Here is a 22,030-nt window from a genome sequence, read left to right as displayed (position 1 = left end):
CATATCACGCCTATCTTACCGTCCAGGAATGGATGGGTAACTCCTTATCTCCAACAGAATGGGGCTGGCGATTTCAGGACGGGACTCTTACCCCGGTAGAAACAGACATTGCTGTTGCACCCGACACTTTGCTGAACATGGTGGCATGTGGGTGTAAACCAGATGGTTGCAGAAGCATGACATGTAGCTGCAAGAAACTTGGGCTCTTTTGTACCTCAATGTGCAGTAAATGCAGTGGTCTCAATTGCAACAATACAGCACCAACTCTTATAGATGCCGACGATGATATTACCCCAACTTCAGAGGACATCAACATTGAAGATACAGCATCCGACGATGAAGACAATGACTGATGCAACTAGGTGTGTGCATGCGTAAGGTAAAGATTCATCTGAAACTTTTGAGGTTTGAATCTCTAGCATGATCTTGTTTTGAATGTCTTTGCCTCTTGAAACAGGCTAAAACAGCAGTGTGTTGTTAAGTGGCAGACATTCTGAGCACCATTTGAATTTCAGAAAGAACTTCAGCGGTTTTATTGTTTCCTTTGTACTTCAAAGTATCTGAATGAGTTCCTTATTTCTCAAGACATAATATATTTAGAGATTTAAAGTGCATATTGAGGTAACTTAGTCACAGGGTCATGAGAAAAACAGGAAATTGCAACCATCTTTGGCGCCATTTTGGATTTTGGGACTAGTTCATGTAGTTTTATTGGTATAGATATATTGTATTGAGTTCCTTATACTTCAAAACATATGTGTAGACATTTAAAATGTGTTATAGGTAAACCTACTTGCAAAGTTATGAGAAAAACAGGAAATGGCGGCCATTTTGGACGCCATTTTGGATTGCGGAAAACGCTCAAGGAGGATTCATGAGGACTTTTAGTATGTTATTTCACACACATTCCTGGACCTTTCCTGAAAAAATCATCTTGTTACCAAAAATGTTCAGGTTAAACCCTAATGCTCTTGGACTATTAGGGAGGTTAGAATTTGGCAAGAGTACCAGCACACAAGGGTCTTTTCCATTCAAAAAGGATCCCATAAAAATTTTTTTAATATCCACAAACAAATACAGGTAGACAAAATAACTGGATAACTCCCACACAATGAAAAGAAGGCCTACTGGATGGGTTAGTAATGGCAGAAAAAAAATTAGTATATTTGGCCTTTTTAGGATCTCTTACCTTTTTGAAAAAAAATTAGAAACCAAGCAAGTATATATTTTTTTCAATAAGTAGAGTAAATTTTTAAAAGTTAATTAAAAAAAAAAAATCTTCATTATGAGGGACATTCAAAAAAGATCAATGAATGAGATATACACACTAGTACAACAAAATTCCAACTTAAAAATATATATTTGTGTGATATCTGATGGCACCTATTAACTGGAACAGTGACTGTGAATCCATTTGCCAAACCAGCATTTGCAGCAAGTGTTCTTATGGATAAGGGGCACCTGCCACGCAACCACCCTGTTTAGGCATCCATTGAAATTTAATGAGGTTTTTCAATTGTAGCTAGGAAAGAAGATATGAGATACTTCTGGCTTAGTTTCAGTCTGTGAAAGATGCAGAACCACCCACTGCGACAAGCATTGTCAACCACTACACTGCTATTAGCCACATTAGCTACTGCTTTCGTGCTGATGTGGTACGAGCCGTCAATGTCTAATCATTGTCGCTGCAGAGATCCGTCCATCGGCGAAAGCCATCCATGACGTTTTTTTTCACCGATTGGGTAATTCACACGAAAACTTTAAATTTTCAATCCCACTCCTGACTGCCTTTGTAAATTAAGCATTGGGTGCTTGTGTTGACACAGGCATTATGTCTGCATGGCCGGCAAAACATCCACTGTGTATCTAATATATAAAGCTCATTTTGTGTTTGTCCGTTCGCTTATAACTGAATTTTGTGAAATTCTTTTGTGGAATTTACCAAACACAATCTGGAGTCATGAATGCCTGGTTTGCGGTATTTAGTGGTCGGTGCAGTCTTAAAGCACTGTGAGATAGCTATTCTGGGAGCCGCAGACAGTACGTGCGTTTTGGCGTTGACGTCATAACGCTCGTCTCAGGTCGGAGAATGACATTAATAATTATCATCATTGCGCCCGACCGCAAAGCATGAATGACTCCAGATTGTATTTGGTAAAGGGAGAGATAATGAGAGGTTTCCCCAGCTTAACATCCTTCCCTTCCGAAGGCAGCACAATACAATAACACCAAACAAAAAAAATGAATCATCCTGCCTGTGAAACACGGATGACAGTTTATAGATGATTTGGGATTCAAACCCAAGCTAGACAGTTTAGAGGCGAGTGTGCGTACCGTTAGGCCAACCTGTCAGCCCCCCCCCCCAAATACATTGATATCACACTGCAATGAGGTTTACGACACCATTTGTGTTGTTTCTTGAATTAATGTGGGTTAATTATTTTACCCTTTTTGTAAATGATATCTTGCATTGCGTGCTCTTGTAGAGGTCACAAACTTTTCTGAAATAAAAGTTGAAAACTCAGTAAGTGACACATCCATTTGATCATTTATCCAATGCTTAATGACTGATTGACTCAAAGCAAAAAAACCAGGCTAGCAGGTGGTCCCTGGGTTCACACAAGGGGTGTATGTAACTTCGAGTCACCTGTAAATGATTTTGATGCTCTGAATTCCAGTGATATCACAAATATAATGGAAGTATGGCCCTATAAGGAAATGGAGACACAAGAGCAGGCCACATATTCCACACAATTTAATTTGCCTGTACCAGGTATATAAACATGCAAAATAAACCAAATCGAAATAAATAAAACTGACAGAAATATTTACAATATGTTTTCAACCAATTTGGTGCAAGAGCTTTTGTTACCAAACATCTTTTTCAAGCAAGTGTCAGTTCTGTAATGAAACGGAAGGCCAAGAAGGAACCCCAAAAAGGGAAGCGCAAAGATGGAGTGATCAGGAGGAACCTGGATAGGATTCGGGTTTTAGCCACTACGACACACAACCCTCAAATCCATCCAGGTGCAGCCAAGTGAGCCTGACAGAAAAATTTCTGCAAGAATTCACTTCTCCTGAGAGAGATAGATAAAGAAAGAGAGGAATAGAGAGAAAAGGACAAAGAAAAAGCAAGAATTAAGATGAATAATGAGAATTATAAAAACAGACAAATAAATAAACAGATAAATCTATACTAATAAAAGGGTGTGTGTGTGTGTGTGTGTGTGTGTGTGTGTGTGTGTGTGTGTGTGTGTGTGTGTGTGTGTGTGTGTGTGTGTGTGTGTGTGTGTGTGTGTGTGTGTGTGTGTGTGTGGTGTTTGTGTTGTTCACAAAGCATAACATTCTCTCCAATTCCTCCCCAACCACCCCCCCCCCCACCTCTCTGTCTCTGTCTCTGTCTCTGTCTGTGTCTCTGTCTGTCTCTGAATGTTTCAGGATGGTCATTATGTCTGGATGATGGTTATCTCCATATGTGTCTGGAAGGTGGTTATGTCCAGGCGGGGTTTGGCTCCAGACGTGTCTGGATGGGAGTTTGTCTCCGGACGTGTCCAGGCGTTGTTTATCTCCAGACAACATGGCTCCAGATGAGTCCAGACAGTGTTTGTCTCTGGACTGTGTTTATCTCCGGACATGTCTGGGCGGTATTTGTCTATGGGTGGTATTTATCGTATGACTGGTAGAAAATGGATTTCAGTCATGATTTTGTTTCCATCTTCACTGTTATTCTATGCAGAATCATGTTGATGAGACAGTATGAATCGTAATTAACGCTCCATCGCACATCTGCCTTCCCTTCCCCTCACCTCTCAATGCCTTCCCTCCCCCGCCCCCTTTCTCGCTCCCCTCTCTCTTCCCCCTCCCTCCTCTCTTTTCCTCTTCCTCCTCACTTCCCCACCCTCCTCTTTCTTCCTCTCTCTCTCCCCCCCTCCCTCCTCTCTCTCCCCCTCCCTCCTCCCTCTCCCCCTCCCTCCTCTCTCTCTCTCCTCCCTCCTCTCTCTCTCTCTCCCCTCCCTCCTCTCTCTCTCCCCTCCCTCCTCTCTCTCCCCTCCCTCCTCTCTCTCCTCTCTTTCTCCCTCTGCCTCCTCCTCTCTCTTCTCTGTTTCCCCCTCCTCCTCTCTCCTCTTTCTTCCGCCCCTCTATCTCCTCCCTCTCCCTCCACCCCTCTCTTTCATCCTTTTTTTTCCCCTCATCTCAGTGTTCCTGTCAGTGAAGCAACAGGTGGTATTTGCTCTTAAATAAATAAATAGCTAAATATTTTTTAAAGAATTAGAAAAAACTGTGAAAGGAACAACGAACAAAGATGTCGGAAGAACCCGGGCAGATAGATTTCAGTGAAATGAACTATAAGGCCTTTACAAACTCACACATGAGATATTTCCAGATTGCATGTTATGCTCACCACCACCAATTCGTTAATTTTTTTTTTCCTCCTGTGGAACCAACTTCCACATCTTCAATCTCTTTCTTGCCTCCAGGTCTTCAAGACAGCTGTTCACCACCAGCTCAGATTATTCCACATTCAAAACCATGATCTTTTGTACCCCTATTAACCCACCCCAAGCATACCTCTTTCCAAATGTCCATTTTTTCCTTCCTGAGAGTTTGCAGCTGTATTCACCTTGTGCACCCCATGCATCCTCTCCTATCCTCCATTATTCTCCGCATCGCTTATTAGTCCCTCGTTTCACCGGAGGGTCAACAGGTTTTGCCTTCCATCAGTCCTTCTGTCCCAGCTGTGGTTTTTTTCAGACTTTTCCCCTCCCCATGCCCCGTAACATATTCAACTGAAACTTGGTACATGGCTTTATTATGATGAGTTACAGAACAAGTTCGAGTTCCAAGGTGTTGAGTCAATTTTTCAGAGTTATGTCCTTTTTAAACTGATATAATATCACATCGGTAGGGTCATGTTTTGCAAAGCAATTCTCGTTTGTCCATGTCTGTCTGTCTCTCTCTCTGTCTCTCTCTCTGTCTCTGTCTCTGTCTCTGTCTCTGTCTCTCTCTCTCTCTCTATCTATATCTATCTCCCTTTTGTCCCTCAACCCTGCTGTTGTGTGTTTCTCCCTCTCTTTCTACTGGACTGTTTGTTATATTATATCCTGATCCATTCTATGTCCTAGCTCCTCTCCTCCATGAGCCTCGACTTTGTATACGGAAAAAAATAATGTATCTAATGTGTTACAACACCACCGAACAAAAGTAGAATTTTCACCTTGGCTGTTGTTTCAGCAATGAATGGTACATATTTTGTACACGTGACTACAAACCAGTGTCGAGTGTTGAGAGTTCTGAACATTCGTCTCTACGTAATGGTGTCACCGGGTGCTCACCTTAAAACGCATGTCATGGAAGACTCCAACGAGAGTTAAAAGCTGTGGTTTCTGTTGGGACATGTCACGTGGAAGAGGCGGCGAACCATGGGTCATACCTGATGCAAAACACGGTGTCCACCTGCATCATGATGTAGATCACACACTCTCGTCATCCTTGTGCCGTGATTACTCCCCAGACAGCTAAAACATCAGAAAGACTCTGGTTAGACGCCCTGCCAGCTGTACCTACACATAGTCAGATTGAGTCCGTTGTCGTTGGCTACCTGGGTCACGTATGTATGTGGCCTGGCCCTGTGCGAGGAAGGAACGCATTCGAAGCTATGGGAGTTGGCAGAGAAAAACCTGTTTCAACAGATTCTCTTTAAGCAAATGCTAATTGAAAAGTCCCATTGACCTGGCAGGGCTATTCACAACTAAGGTGGTGATCATTTTCAAAGCTGACTGACTCGATATACGATTTAATGAAACGCACATACAGGATCCATCCATTGGGACCGTACTCTGTGCAGAGCGTTGGTGCTGCCGAAGCAGTCTCCCGGACTATTGGGCACAATCCTGGACGGGTCGCCACTCCGATGCAGGATACTAGCATGCTGGCACTCATTTTTGCCAACATACCGAGTCAACCCCACCTGGCATTAATTCAACAGCCAAGCGGGATTTGAACTCAGGACCCAAGGATCTCAAGCCCACCATTCTAACCATTAAGCCAACACCAGGCATACACACAGTATGTAATTATCTTAATGCGTTCTAGGCATTGGATCGTCAGTGGATTTATATCGATTCGATCAAATTAAACTTGTCAAAGCTCTGGAAGGCCATGGAGTTGCATACATTCCGGTGGGACACTCGGTGATCTTTTTATCACTTGGATAAGAGAAGAAAGCAATAGGATTCTGAACTTGATTGAAGTAAGCCCTGCAAGAGCAGTGTATGTGTGTGTGTGTGTGTGTGTGTGTGTGTGTGTGTGTGTGTGTGTGTGGGTGTGTGTGTGTGTGTATATATATATATATATATATATATATATATATATATATATATATATATATATATATATATATATATATATATATATATTTATATAATTTGAAGACTTCATTATTGTATTTTATCACATTTTTGGTGATAGCTGTTAATTAGGCTCAGTAAAAAATCTGAGTAGTTGGATGAAGAACTTGCAAATTGGACAAACTAGCATTTTGGAGAGTTATCCAAATCAATGTTATCTCATCCTGTAAGGCTGGCGGAAATTGATCAGCTGGTAATGAGGAAACATTGGAGCGGGGGAGGGGGAGGGGAGATGGACCGGGTCAGGAGGGAAAGAGAGGAGAAGCGTTCTTTGTGATTTACAAATATATCAAAAAGTGAAAAGCCTCGAAACCTCAAAAATCCGGGGACTTTTGAAACGACGTGTGAATGCTGACGAGGGGCCTTTTGCGCATGTGCCCTTTCAGTGACTCACTTCTGCTCGCCGAGCACTTTTAACCTGCTGTTGTTCGCACAAAATCGTGTTCTTCAAAATCGTGTTTTTAACATAATTTTCAGTATTTCGATGAAAGAGTGGAAATTTCAAAAGAGTTAACCATAATTGTTGTGTTCCTGGATGCAAATCGGACGCGAGGAAATATAGCAATACGAGAAGTATCCGTGGATGAGAGGTATCGAGTTCCTCCCTTTAAAATTTTTTTATTTGTATAACATGTCGAGGCTCGTGTGAGAGTTAATATACAGAACAGATAACAAGGCAGGAGACAAGAGGGGTGGGAGAGGGAAGCACACAATCGGGGGGGAACAGAGACAAAAGATCTGTAGAAGGGAGAGGGATGGGGCACGGTACACAGGGAAAACAGGATGGACACTACATCTTTCAGGTCATTACACTAAAGGGACTTTCAGGAAGGAAAGCAGGGAATTTGAAGGAGGTGGGTTTGGAGTGGATTAGTGGGGGTAGAGAAGATCAAGATTTTGGACGGGGGAAGATATAAAATGGTGGTGAACAGGTGTTTTGAATACCTGGAAGGAAGAGTGGGATTGGAGAGGATGTCAAAGTTTGTTCCAGAGGCGGGGGGGGAAAAAAAAAAAGAGGAATGAAAGGGTGAAGGTGAGCAGTGATTCTTGATTTTGGCAGTTTCACCAGAAGGTGGTTGCTGGCAAAACTTGAACATGCTCTGAGGAAAGGGGGACAGATCACAGACAGAGCAGGGGGGGGAATGCCAGAGAGGATATGGTGGAAAACAGAAAGACCACCGACCTGTCTCCGGTGAGAGAGTAAGAGACCCAAAGACTCAGAGCTTCATAGCGGGAGATAACAATGATCCGAAAAGCCTTGGTTTCCACAGCGTGAAGTGGAGCTAGGTGAGAGGCAGGAGCACCACCCCAGAGGGGAGAGCAGTACTCCATCAGACTGTGGATGAAAGCTTTGCATGACGTAGGATGCCCAGTCGGCAACTGGCTTTGGAGGCCACCTTGGAGATGTGGCTTTCCAGGGAAGATTGCGCACATAGCGAGGCCTGAAAAAAGCTTGAATGAAAGGACATCTTCAAGAGGATTGTTGAGACAGTAGATGGGGGTGGGGGGTTCCAGATGGTCTTTTTTGAGAGACATCATCAGAGTGTGAGATTTGTCAGGATTGAAAGACATATTCCAAGTGCTTGACCAGCTAAATGATTTTACCCAGGTCTGCAGAGAGTGAAGAGGCTGCTGCTTGCTAATCAGAGGGATGACAGATGGTACGGCAGATGGTGCAGTCATCAGCAAAGAGATAAAGAGGATTTTCCAGAGTCAGAGAGATCATTGATGAAAACCAGAAAAAAGCATAGGGCCAAAAACACTGCCTTGAGGTACTTCAGCCTGGATGGGAAGAGGAGGTGAGAGAATTTCATTAAGAGCCACACGTTGATGACGACAGGAGAGGAAGTCTATGAGCCATGAGTGGAGATTGCCATGGATACCACAAGAAGAGAGGTTCGTGAGCAGTGCGGGATGCCAGACCATATCAAAAGCTCGCGATATGTCTCGGGAGATGGCTCTGATCTCATGTTTGGCATTTACGACCTCATCAGTTGTTAGGAAAACAAGTAGCATGTCTCGGATTGAGTGACCTGGTCAACAAGCATTATTACCATACAAGTCAACAAGCGACCTGGTCATTAACGCCTTTTCCTGTTAATACAAGTGAGTGTGGCAGTGGATAACAAAACATGCACGCACGCACGCACACACGCACGCACGCCAACACCGGACTTGACTTCAGTCAAACACAGCCACTGAGTGTGGCGGTAATGACATAACTTCCCAGACCGTTTGCAGTACCAGCAAAGCCATGTTTTTATGACGTCACTTTTCTCTCTGCACTCAGTGGGGAAAGTAAGGATTAATTCTCTCCTCTTGATGGATGTCTACCCTTGAGGTTTATTCATGCTCTATTCTTTTGAAGGGGCTGGCAGGATGGCCAAAAGGTATGCACACTCGCATCCAAGCTGTCTATCCTGTGTTTGAATCCTGGCCCAGTGAGAAAACTGTCACCCTGGCATTTCTCAAGCTGGGCGAGGCATGAATATGTGTGCTGTCCCTTGGATGTCCATTAAAGTGGGCATCCCCTCTGCCGGTATCAGTTGGTGGATGTTACAGATCCCATGGTATCTTGCGGGAAGAGTACTCGTCGGCGAGTTATCACAGGTACCCCGAACAAATTACAAATTATTGCCCTGACTGATTGCTGGGAACTGTAAGGCAATGGTAGACCCCCCTCCCCCCAGCATATTCCATGGCAAGAAACTGCTGGGGCAGCACCAACACGAGGTAAATAGTATGGTACATCTCATGTCATCATCTTTTAAATGCTGAGCATCAAGCAAGGAAGCATAATGTACAGTTTTGAAGTTTGTACTATGATCTTACCTGGGTCGGATTCAAACCGCTGACATCCCAGACACTCGAACCATTACGCTATGGAGTTTTGAAGCTTTTAAAGAGTTCCAGAAATAGCACCCATAAAATCATATTGATTTGACAGCCTGAGCACAACCTGTCATTGCTATCGCTTCAGCCTCATTTAAGAATTGTAACGAGATGGATACTTTGATTTACCGTACGAGGACCTTCTCTCGGTCCCCTGGGAGGATAACATAACTTGGAGGAAATGACATAACTTGAGGAGAGAGTGGGAATTAGGCTCCACATTGGTGCCATAAGCAGGGAAATGAAGAAACAGGAAAATAAACAAAGCATAACGGATCCGAACGAGAAGGGCACTCGGTAGAGCGCATACCTCCGCCACGTAATGCCTGATCCACGAGAACATATCGGGCCCAATACATGTTTGAAATATCATGCTATACAGTACTATATCGGTTTTGGGCCTATCTCTCAATGGTGAAGAATCATTTCGAAAATTAAATAATTCTCGTATCCAGATGCGGATTCGGATCTTCACCAAAATCGAATCAATTTGTCCTTGCGACACACCCAACCTGTTCACCAAGTTTTGTCTGAATCCGTCCACAACTTTTGAGATATTGTGTTAAATATCATTTTTAGCCATATCTCTCAATGGTGAAGAATCCCCTAAAAAATTATTGTATCCGGATCCGGAAGAAATTCTTGTATCCGGATCAGCAAAATCTAATGAGTTTGTCCTTGTCACACACCAAACCGGTCCACAAAATTTCATCCACATCGGTCCACAGCTTTTTGAGATATCCTGCACAGAAACAAACAAACAAACAGACAAACAAATAGATTGAAAGGGGTGAAAACATAACCTCCTTCACCTTTGGTTATTAGATCACCATTAGATCACCAGGAGGAGGTTGGTGACAGGATTTGCACTCCGGCCACCGTAAAACCCTTCATTCCGCAAAAAAACCTGAAAACCCACTCCGTGGGAGTACCTCCTGTGCAGCTTCCCTTCGCAGGGCAGCTCACCGGATGACGGGATTGGGGCAAAGCCTTCGGGACCCCCAATCTTTGATAGGAGGGAAACCACGGGGTAACATCCCTGGGTCAGATTGCGGGAGAGTGTGTCGGAGTGGTGCTGAGGTGTCGTCCACCAGACGGCGGTCTCCTTGGTTTAACCTGAGGCGGTCCCTTCAGGTGGGTGCCTGGAATGTCCTATCCCTAAGAGAGGATGATCACCTGTCTCTGTTATCATCTGAGCTCAAGCGTTTGGACATCGGGATTGCAGCTCTCTCTGAGGTTCGGAGACCGGATTGCGGCGAGATAATGGTGGGTGGTTACACCTACTATTGGTCTGGTCGCTCTGATGGTTACCATACCCAAGGAGTTGCTGTAGCTGTGTCCAATAGGCTGACCCCAATGATAATTGAGGTAACACCGGTCAACGAGCGTATTATGAGATTAAGGATTCGTCACTCCTTAGGTGTCATTTCCCTGGTCTCTGTTTATGCTCCGACTGAGGCGAGTGATCTCACCGTGAAGGATGCATTCTACGCCACGCTCGAGTCTGTGGTTGATCAGTGCCCCAGACGAGATACACTTCTAGTCTTGGGGGATTTCAATGCATCGACTGGAACTGATAGGGATGGTTATGAGGTGTGTGTTGGTCCCCATGGGTCAGGAACTATGAACCAGAATAGCACTAAGTTCCTTGACTTTGCAAGAAGTCATGGACTTAGGGTGGCTGGTTCATGGTTTCAGCGCCCACAAGCTCATCGCTGGACTTGGTATTCCAACGCTGGCGGTGTGGCAAAGGAGATTGACCATGTCCTCATTGACGGTTGTTGGAGGATGATCCAGAACTGCAGGGTCTACCGGAGTGCTCTGTTCCTCAATACTGACCACAGGCTTGTTGTAGCAACTCTAAAGCTGCACCTTAAATCCTGGAGAATGGAACCATCCCAGCCGAGGATGGATGTTGGCAAGCTCAGGGATGAGAGAGTAGCTGAGGAGTTTGCGAACAGGCTGAGTGGACACTTGGGGGGGTCTGGGTGCTTTGGGGGGTCCTGAAGAGTTGTGGAGTGCCTTCAAGACCACCGTCCTTGATGTTGCCGGTGGATGTCTTGGAACTCACCGCAGGGCAAAGAATAATTTTGTCTCTCAAGGGACACTGGATACCATTGACCAGAGTCGCAGGGCCAGGCTGAATGGCAGAGCTGAGCTGTCTGTGCCTGCTTGTGGTGAGGATGTTGAGGTCGTGGAGAGATTCACTTACCTTGGCAGTGATATTCATATCTCTGCTGGTTGTGAGTCAGAGGTCAATAGACGCCTGGGTCGGCCTGGGGAGTCATGGATTCACTGGTTCATGGGGTGTGGTGCTGCCGGTACCTGTGCGGGAGGACGAAAGTCCGAGTCTTCAGGTCCTTGGTACTTTCATTCTTGCTCTATGGATGTGAGACTTGGACTCTGACCAAGGATCTGAGACGGAGACTTAATTCCTTTGGTACCAGGTCTCTTCGGAGAATCCTTGGCTATCGCTCGTCGGATTTTGTGTCCGACGAGCGGTTGCTGAGAGAGACTTGGATGAGATTTGTTACCTGCATGGTTCGTGAGCGTCTTTTGCGGCTGTATGGACATGTGGCTCGTTTTCCTGACACTGATCCTGCTCACCAAATTCTCTCAGCGAGTGCGTCTCATGAGTGGAGGAGGCCAATGGGCCGACCACGTGCCTCGTGGTTGCAGCAGGTTGACCATCATCTCAAGGAGATGGGGATGGGCTTGGCATCTGCCTGGGGGATGGCCAGACGGAGGCCCCTGAAGTACCAGCGGAAAGTGGACGCAGCGACGCGTTGTTCTGGCACATGCTCCCATACCTGACCTGACCTTTGGTGGTGGAGGTAACAAATTAGAATGGCAATCGGAAGAGTGCATAGCTCCGCCAAGGTAAACAGGTTAAATTTTGTCTCCCACTGATAAGTCGGATCTGAATCCGGACCTGAACCAAAATCGAATCGACTTGTTCTTGTCACCTAACTCATCCACCTCGTTTTGTCATAATCCCTCCACAACTTTTAGAGATGACATGCCATATACTATACAGTATAGCATTTTTGGCCCCATCTCTCAATAGTGAAGAATCACGAAAAAAATTCTCATATCTGGATTCGGATCTTCACCCAAATCTAATCAATTCTTCCTTGTCAAACACCCAACCTGTCCACCAAATTTCGTCTGAATCCGTCCACAACCTTTTGAGATATCATGCTCACAGACAAACGAACAAAGAGACAGACAGGGGTGCAAACATAACCTCCAGCCACCTTCGGTGGGAAAGTAAACTGTACTCACATTCTAATTGTACATATTTATAGACATAGTTACATTATAATTGCACATACAAGCAGAGTACCTGCCCTCTGGGTGATCTTGTCCCAAGCATGTAACGCATTCTTCTAACGCATAACTTTATAGGCAAAACAAACATGAATTGACGTGCATAAAGCAAAAACATACCTACTGCTTATAATTCAAAACACCTCCCTGCACTGGAAAACGTGAGGACAGGAATACTGTGAATAAATAGTGAAGACTTGTAATATCCTCCCCCACCTGGAGGCGGCGCTACACGATACACATTTACATAGAGAATGTGAATCCCTCCCCCTACCCGCAAGACCACCAGCAAATATTATAAAATACACCCCGATACATTAATTAGGGTCATTCTGATCCGATGTAGCAAGTCTCGATGGAATAGGCCCAGAACGATCGGAGGAGTTGCACGACAAACACACAAACACCGGTCCGTGAATTATATTAAGGACTATCAAATACAACCCCTGGCTTCGCTGACGGGGACAATTTTGGGAGGGGGGACAGGGGGGGAGAAAAAGATGAGGCAGGTGGAGGATGAGATGGGGAGGGGAGGCAGAGAGGATGAAGAGTGGGGAGCTAAGGGGGAGGTGGGGAGAGCAACACCTTACCAAACGTTGAAACGGCTTGTTTAGCAGGGGATTAGCAACACATTGAAAATACACCTCCCGGAGACACCCGAAATGTCAACTCACGAACGCTGACGTCTCCTGGTGTTTATAGGCATTGCAATATACCCAACGATTTGTAGCGATGATGAACAGGCATTCGATAATGTGAGTGAGGAAAGTGAAAACAACAACTTTGTCATTGAGATATCATTGCAGCCTGTTTCAAGTCATTGCATGGTTGAGCAGGCCAAAAAACATGGCAGCTTCAGACCCCATCGAGGTTACCCAGGAAACACCTTTCGACCCAGAGAGCGAGGTGGCCGCAGATCGCCTGATGAAGGATATAATTATCTTCAAAAGGAGTGTTTTAAATAAACTCAAACAACCAATTTTGACTCATGCACTTTCTTGGAATTTTCTTAGTGCGCATGCAAAGATTCAGGTTGCAAGGTTTTATAGTTTTGGAGTTATGGAGAAAACGCGCGCACGCACGCACGCACGCACGCACGCACACACCCTTTTTGAGTATAGAGAAGTGAAGAAAGGGGGTTAATTATTTGTAAGGGAAGAAAAATTATATATATATATATATATATATATATATATATATATATATATATATATATATATATATATATATATATATAGGATGAGAAAGAAAGGGAAGAATGGGGAAGAAATTATCGTAGAAAGAAACACACAAACATGTTCCATCTCTATTTATTTTTCACATTGTTCTTAACAAACGGAAACTGGAACAACGATGGCAAGATATGCCGAATGGCCTTCTCATGGGCCAAGGTTTCCTGTGTATCTTTTTGTAACGTTGTTAAGAACAGCAAGAAATGGGGAGGGAAGGACGGAGAGTTGGGGGTGGGGGTGCATGGAATTGGAAGAGGGAGATTGAGACATTGGGAAGCAGGGAGGGGGTTGGACTTGGGGTTGGAAGAGGGATTGAGGACTTGGGGTTTGGAGCAATTGAGGACTTAAAGAAGAAAGGGGGAGGGGATTTCAGAGTTGGCTTGGGGGAGGGAGGGCGGAGAGGGGCCAGAGATGGGATCGAGTGGTTTGAGGCTTTGAAGAAAAGGGGAGGGGAGCACAGAGTTTGGGTGTGGTGGGAGGGGGGTTAAGGACATTGGATTGTGAGTGGGTGTGGGGTGGTGGGGGTGGGGGGTTAGGGAACTGAAGTCACATTTTACACTTTGCAGAATTTCCATGGGTCCATGATAGTCCCATTGTGTCTTTTCGGTCCTCAAGATATTTTGGGTTCTCTCGGTCTCTTTGGTCCTCAGGGTCATTTGGATCCCTTGGGTCTTTTGGATCCTCTGGATCTTTTAGGTCTTTTGCGTCTTCAGGGTATGTTTGGTCTTTTGGGTCTTCAATGTCTTTTAGGTCTTTGAGGTATTTTGGGTCTTATTTTAGGTATTTTGAGTCTTTTATGTCTTCAGGGTCTTATTTTACGTGTTTTGGGTCTGATTTTACGTATTTTGGGTCTTTTAGGTATTTTGGGTCTTATTTTCGGTATTTGGGAGCATTTGGGTCTTCAGGGTTTTTTTCGATCTTTCGGGCCTTTTGTGTCTTCAGGGCCTTTTGAATCTTCAGGGGACTTCGGTGTTTTGGGGGTCTTTGGTGTCCGGGGCCTTCTGGTCTTCAGGGTTTTTGGGGACTTCAGGGTCTTTGGGGTTTTCAGGATCTTCTGGGTCTTCGGTTAAGTATTTCAGGTTACAGTTGTGGGTGACGTCAGGTCAGCTGTCCAACCAAAAGGTGAAAAGCGGATATACATACACATACATACATACATACGCTCTATTATATTTAGATTTATAGACATACATACATTCTAATTGTACATACTTTATGTAGGTACTCACATTATAATAGTGCATACTTTATGTAGGTACTCACATTGTAATAGTGCATACTTTATGTAGGTACTCACATTGTAATAGTGCACACTTTATGTAGGTACTCACATTGTAATAGTGCACACTTTATGGAGGTACTCACATTCTAATAGTGCACACTTTATGTAGGTACTCACATTCTAATAGTGCACACTTTATGTCAGTACTCACATTCTAATAGTGCACACTTTATGTAGGTACTCACATTCTAATTGTACATACTTTATGTTGGTACTCACATTCTAATAGTGCACACTTTATGTAGGTACTCACATTCTAATAGTGCACACTTTATGTCAGTACTCACATTCTAATAGTGCACACTTTATGTTGGTACTCACATTCTAATAGTGCATACTTTATGTAGGTACTCACATTCTAATTGTACATACTTTATGTTGGTACTCACATTCTAATAGTGCACACTTTATGTAGGTACTCACATTCTAATAGTGCACACTTTATGTCAGTACTCACATTCTAATAGTGCACACTTCATGTTGGTATTCACATTCTAATTGTACATACTTTATGTTGGTACTCACATTGTAATAGTGCATACTTTATGTAGGTACTCACATTATAATAGTGCATACTTCATGTAGGTACTCACATTCTAATAGTGCACACTTTATGTAGGTACTCACATTCTAATAGTGCATACTTCATGTAGGTACTCACATTCTAATAGTGCACACTTTATGTAGGTACTCATATTCTGATAGTGCATACTTTATGTAGGTACTCACATTATAATAGTGCATACTTTATGTAGGTACTCACATTATAATAGTGCATACTTTATGTAGGTACTCACATTCTAATAGTGCATACTTCATGTAGGTACTCACATTCTAATAGTGCACACTTTATGTAGGTACTCATATTCTGATAGTGCATACTTCATGTAGGTACTCACATTCTAATTGTACATACTTTATGGAGGTACCGTAGTCACATTCTACTGGTATGCCTACATACTTTATGGAGGAACTCATTTGAAAAATATAACATGTAATGCTATCTACCTTCAGGTGGCGTTTGTGACCTGAGTAGTAGTTGTTCTCGCAGCATCAGTTGTTATGTTGGTGGTCGTAGTAGCCATCGACGTAGTGGACGAGGACCTGTCTCTTACATGCCTTGGAGTTCTGTCAGAGATGCCTGCAATCAAAGTAAAATACAAGAGGAAGAGAGAATTTGTTTTTGTCGAAGTTCTGAAAACACTTCAAAAATATATGTTGGATGAGGAAGATATTTGCAGAATCCTGTTATGTTACACAGTATGGATGTATGTATGTGTGTGTGTCTGATTCAGCGAAGCGAGACTGGGAGAGCAGCACGGATAGGTTTCGGAGTCCAGAGAAATGGAGACTAGTTTGGGCCTATGACAAGGTGTGTGTGTGTGTGTGTGTGTGTGTGTGTGTGTGTGTGTGTGTGTGTGTGTGTGTGTGTGTGTGTGTGTGTGTGTGTGTGTGTGTGTGTGTGTTTGCTAACAATTATTTCATCAATTGGTCTAATACGTAGTTGAGTCCCGAATCATAAAACAATCATTGTCTGACGTACCTGTGTCACGATACAGATATATAACAATTCAGGATAGGATTGGACTATTTGTAATCACTTTGTAAGCCATTTCATGAACTCAATTAATCATTTTCAAGTTTGCTTTCATTTTGCAATAAATTTATCAAACCATTTTAAGAAGAGAGTAAATTGTATAGATTTGATCATGACGTTGTGGGCTTGTGTTGGTGATTTATTGTCCATTTTGTGTGAGATGAACTTTACATTTCTCAAATTAGATTCGTCCAAGTCGGCTATGCATCATTTCTGAGCACTGTACTCTAATATTATGTCCCTCCTTTTAAAAATCTACACATTTTTTGAGTATTAAAAGGGACTTTTCTCATCCAATCGTGGATTGACAAAGGTGAGACAAAGCCATGCCTCCATAATATTACCAGGAAATTCCCTGAAATTGCACTTGCATGTTTCTTCCAATTAGAATATTCCCGGAAGTTTTCCTTCATGCAGGACACTGCACACATACTCTTGTCTCGAACTTCCATTGTCCCACGATGCTCCTGCAATAATCATTATTTCCTCCTGTATGTTCATGCCAAGATAAAATCGGATGAATATATAAGTGACGGCTGAGAAATCGACGATTTGCACAAAAGTCAGGCACGAGCATGGTCACGTGTGAATGAACATTGTCGTGCAGTTGAATGTCAGACCTTGCCAGCCAGCTGGTGAAAGATGGGCCAAAAACGTTCAGAAGACGATTCCACAAGAAGGTGGGAATAATTTCAGCCATAGTAGTAGTCGTAGTAGTCGTCTGCAGTTGTTCTTCGAGAGGTTTCTCTCTTTCAGATGTACAAATGCCTCCTTTAGCTTGTACCTGGTCGTTTTCAAGCCTCCTAGAATTTATCACCAAGGAAAATCTCTTAATTACAAAACAAGGAGAACAGGAATGGCACGACAACAGTTTCACATGGAGAAAATCCTTTAAAAAAAATCCTGACATCCATTTGAACATTTTGATTCCTCGATGTTTTGACTGTGCTGTAGAGGTGGTGTACCTGCCTCCAAGCTGTCTAGTCTGGGAATGAAGCCTGACCTGACTATAAATTGTTGGAATGGTATTTCGCAGGTAGAGAGATGCATCGGTGAGTATGCCACCCGGGCGTCCTGATTGCGAGCATGAGCTGGTGTGCTGCCAAAGATCCCATTGTGACTTTTGTGAAGCCGAGGCCATTGGGGGCTGACGACCTGTCCAAATGCCGAAAATTATTGCTCTAACCCGAACCGTCAGCAGCACACCTACACGTTTGGGTGACGCAACCATTGGTCAAAATGAGAATTGAATCCCAGTTCAATATACGTCCACGAGAAGAAAAATTCAGACGTGATAATGTCTGCGTGAGTTGCGGTACAGAAATATTATTGCGTGGTTCGTTGGTATCCTATTACCAGATAAAGTCAATAAATCTGAATCATCCCACGCTGTATTGACTTCCTCATAAACCATGAGGTATAAATTCATAGCCAATGCAAGTATGTAAGAGATTAGACATTGCATGTTAGTGGAATGTCCAAGTGTAATAATCCGTTCCTCGACTGACCAAACAAGAAGTCCCATGAGTGAACACTCAACAGGAACTGGAATCAAACCAGGACCTTTGAATTTGCATCTCCAAAGCTTCTCCCACGGGGGGGGGGGGGGGCACACTCAGATGCACACACTGTTCATCACTCCCGGGATGCTGCGCTGCTTATTGCCTTTAATACCAATGCAAGGATGGAAAAGGTTTTCCTTAATGAAATCAGAAGTGCAAGGCACTGATGCTTAAAAGTCAGTGAGCTTGGAATCCCCAGAGTGCTGGCATTCCCTGCTGAGATGAGGCAAGAAGAGAGGAGAATGGTTAATCTTCCAGCAGCTGTGAAGTATGCAGGTTATCGAGGAGTTCCTAATGAAAACAAGACATCACTCGTGACTCCAGGAATGTCGATATATATATATATATATATATATATATATATATATATATATATATATATATATATATATATATATATATATATATATATATATATATATATCCACAAACATACATACAGATCTGTGTTTCAAAAGCCATCTTTATCTTCCTTTCCTGCCATTGTCCGCCCTTTGTTTTCCATTCCGCTGTCAGCCTGCAGTTCTGCTCGGAGGAGTTTTTGTGATGATGTCAACCTTTTTTTTTATTGTGGTTGCAGTGATGCTCTACAATGAAGTAATATGTCACTAACTTAATCACTCCAGTAATACATTTAACTGTTTGTGCAATTGCCTCCTTTTTCTTCACTCCCGGGCTTGAAGCAAGTTGTGTGCCGCCATCTCATGTCATCCACCATCCCAACCGGTGGTCGTTTTTTATCCCATTAATCCTACCTAACCCTACCTCCTCACTTGCAAGTTACTATGCTCTTTCTTTCCATATCTCTCTCCACCCACAACCAAAACCCCTTTTTCATTCATTAATCCCCTTGCTTATTGTGGCCAACTGTGACTCCGCTGCTCCACTGCCAATTTATTGCCTTTTCACCCGATGTCACCTCTCTCCTCCATGACCCTTGATCTTTATGGTTAAAAGAATTTGAACAATTTTACCTCTGACACAAAAATATTTTGTTCGTGGCCATTTAACCCCAAAATGCTGTGGAAATGCGCTCTGGGATGGAGAAGTCAACACATAAAGGGATTCCATAGTTAGACATTTCATTAGTAAATCCATCCGTGCAAAGTCAGGTACCTTCCACTTGTATCAGCGATGGGGGAAAATGCATTGTGAGTATTAGCATGTTCCATTCCCATTGTGATTTCCCACCTTCCAGAGATTTCCCACTTTCAATCTATCCCTCAATCTAATCCTCCATCCATCCCCCCCCCCAAATCCATCCGCCCATCCATCCATCCATATCCCTCATCCTTCCCCCCTCAACCTCTCCAACACAGTACATTCCTGTAAACCCTCCACCTCGTTTAAATCCATTTCAAATACCTTCCATCATCAATCCCTTTGAACCATTTTCCCATCATATTTCACCCCTGCACCTTCCCACTCCACAACCACACTTATACCACAATTATTTTGACACTTTTTTCGTTTTTTACCGACAAAGCACTTCATTGCGGTTTCCTTCTTTGCCAAGAGTGCTGCAATTACAGTTTTCTTCAAAGCCGACAGTGCTGCAATTCTAAAAGAAAGAACCATAACCCACAACGTGCTGCATAACCTATACTTACAATGTGACGCAACAGTTGAGCTCTCGCGATATCACACTGTGGAAAATGAGAACCAATGGGAGGTGACATGGGAAGGTCGATGTTCATTGCCGAAACCGAGGCCACGCCTCACTCGAAACTCAATAAAAGGCGAACAAGCAACTGCCATCTGACGAAAACCACAAGATGCTGTCTGACAACAAATAAAGAGAGACTGCGTCTGACAAAAAAACAAAGCGGCTGCCGTCGCACGAAAACGACGAGCAACTGCCATAAGACAAAAATGACAAGCGACTGCCGTCGGACGAAAATGACGAGCAACTGCCGTCGGACGAAAATCACGAGCGACAAAAAAGCAAGAGTCAGTTAGACAAAAAACACGAGTCAGACTGCCAGTCCATATCACGATACGAGCTGCTGTGGTCTCTCTGTGGTCTGCCTGCCCAAATCAGGATACAGCCGAGCTGTTCCTGTCAGCCAATCCTTGCCTATCTGCTGAACCATAAGCTGTCAGATGAACCCGCCAATTTATCTGGATGAGTTGTGCTGACTAATGCTGACCAAAGGGTTCTGAGGGCGAACTACAACATGAAAACTTTGGGTGCTGCAGCCGCGCATACCCGGGCATTCCCGACATGATGCACCACCACCCCACTTGCATTTTCCCTTCTTCCCTTATTCCCTTCCCTGCACTTTGGACCAACACAAGTCTGCCTGCCTGCGTGGGGAAAGCGAGAGGCTGCATCCATGCCTCACTCTTCTTTCTGGTTCATGCGACCATCATAAAATGGTCCACAGAAAGTTTTTTTTTTAATAATGTCATCGGTCATGTGATTTGGCAGCCATATTGTTAAAAAAAAAAAACCTTCAAAAATCTTCTTCTCTGAACTGGCTGAACAGATCGAGGTGAAACTTTACATGCATGACCGCCTGTCCACAAGGAACAAAAGGTTCACACATATGATGTCATCGGTCACATGGTTTGGCAGCCATATTGGATTTACTTTAAAACCTATAAAAATACACCACATTTACATCGAGAACTTGCGTCGTCCCCCCTCCAAATCCAAGACCATCAGCAATTATAAAACACCCCTATACGTTAATTAGAATTACTAGTGCATGCCCGTAGGTGCAAACAAACAAACAAAAAACTTTCAAACCGCGTGCCAGAAACAACAACCACACAGGCCGTTCCTTCGCTCTCACGTGCCCGTACGTGCGTGGCCGTACGTGCAAACAAACAAACAAAAAAAAAACTCAAACCGCAAGCCAAAAACGACAACCACACAGGCCGTTCCTTCGCTCTCGCGTTCTCATGAAAACCACACTTCCAGACACAGTTTTTTTTTTTTTTTGTATACCTTGGTCGAGGCTCGTATGAGAGCTAACACACAACTCAAAGCAAGGAGGCATGAGACAAGAGGGGCGGGAGTGGAAGGGACAAAACAGTGGGGAACAGACACATTAGGTGAACTGTGGAAGGGAGAGGGATGGGGATGGGACGGGGAACATGGCGAAGAGAAGATGGACATTTCAGGGACTTTCAGGAAGGAAAGCAGGAGAAATGAAGAAAGTGGGCTTGAGTGGATTATCAGGGGTAGAAAAGATCGAGGATTTGGATGGGGGAAGATAAGAGGTGGTGGTGAACAGCTGTTTTGAAAGCCTGGAGGGAAGAATGGGAAAGAATAGAGTGAGGAAGTTTATTCCAAAGGCGGGAAAAAAGAGGAATGAAAGAGTGAAGATGAGCAGTGATTCGTGATTTTGGTAGTTTTACCAGAAGGGGGTTGTTGGCGGACCTTGAGCGCCCTGTGGAAATGTGGTGGGGACAAATCACAGAGAGAGCAGGGGGGCAAGGCTGGAGAGGAGTCGGTAGAAGACAGAAAGACCACCGACCAACCTGCGGTGATTGAGTGAGAGGCCCAAAGACTCAGCTTCATTGTGGGAGATGCCGATGATCTTAAATGCCCTGGTTTCGACAGCGTGAAGCCGAGAAAGGTGGGAGGCAGGAGCACCAGCCCAGAGGGGAGAGCAGTACTCCATCAGGCTACGGACAAAAGCTTTGTAAGTGGTCAGGAGCTCAAGAGGGCCGAGGAAGGACTTAGCACGACGGAGGATTCCCAGTCGGCGACTGGCTTT

General features: G+C 44.0%; 1 long non-coding RNA gene across 2 annotated transcripts in view; it reads right to left on the bottom strand.

Annotated features, from left to right (window-relative positions):
* The window catches only part of LOC147034357 (uncharacterized), a 141,574-nt gene that overhangs the window by 76,129 nt on the left and 43,415 nt on the right, over positions 1–22,030 (bottom strand). Inside the window, exons 2-4 of one of the 2 annotated variants that reach the window (XR_015058147.1) lie at positions 16,152–16,284; positions 2,648–2,708; positions 1,042–2,501 (exon numbers count right to left, since the gene is read on the bottom strand). This is a non-coding gene — a long non-coding RNA (uncharacterized LOC147034357). Of the gene's footprint in view, positions 1–1,041; positions 2,502–2,647; positions 2,709–16,151; positions 16,285–22,030 lie in introns of those variants that run through there. The other variant, XR_015058150.1, reaches the window with a different exon arrangement.

The sequence above is a fragment of the Eptatretus burgeri genome, chromosome 1 (genome assembly GCF_056783735.1).
Source record: "Eptatretus burgeri isolate ZD-2024b chromosome 1, Ebu_testis_v1, whole genome shotgun sequence".
NCBI lineage: Eukaryota > Metazoa > Chordata > Myxini > Myxiniformes > Myxinidae > Eptatretus > Eptatretus burgeri.
This window is presented reverse-complemented; position numbering and strand designations above follow the sequence as displayed.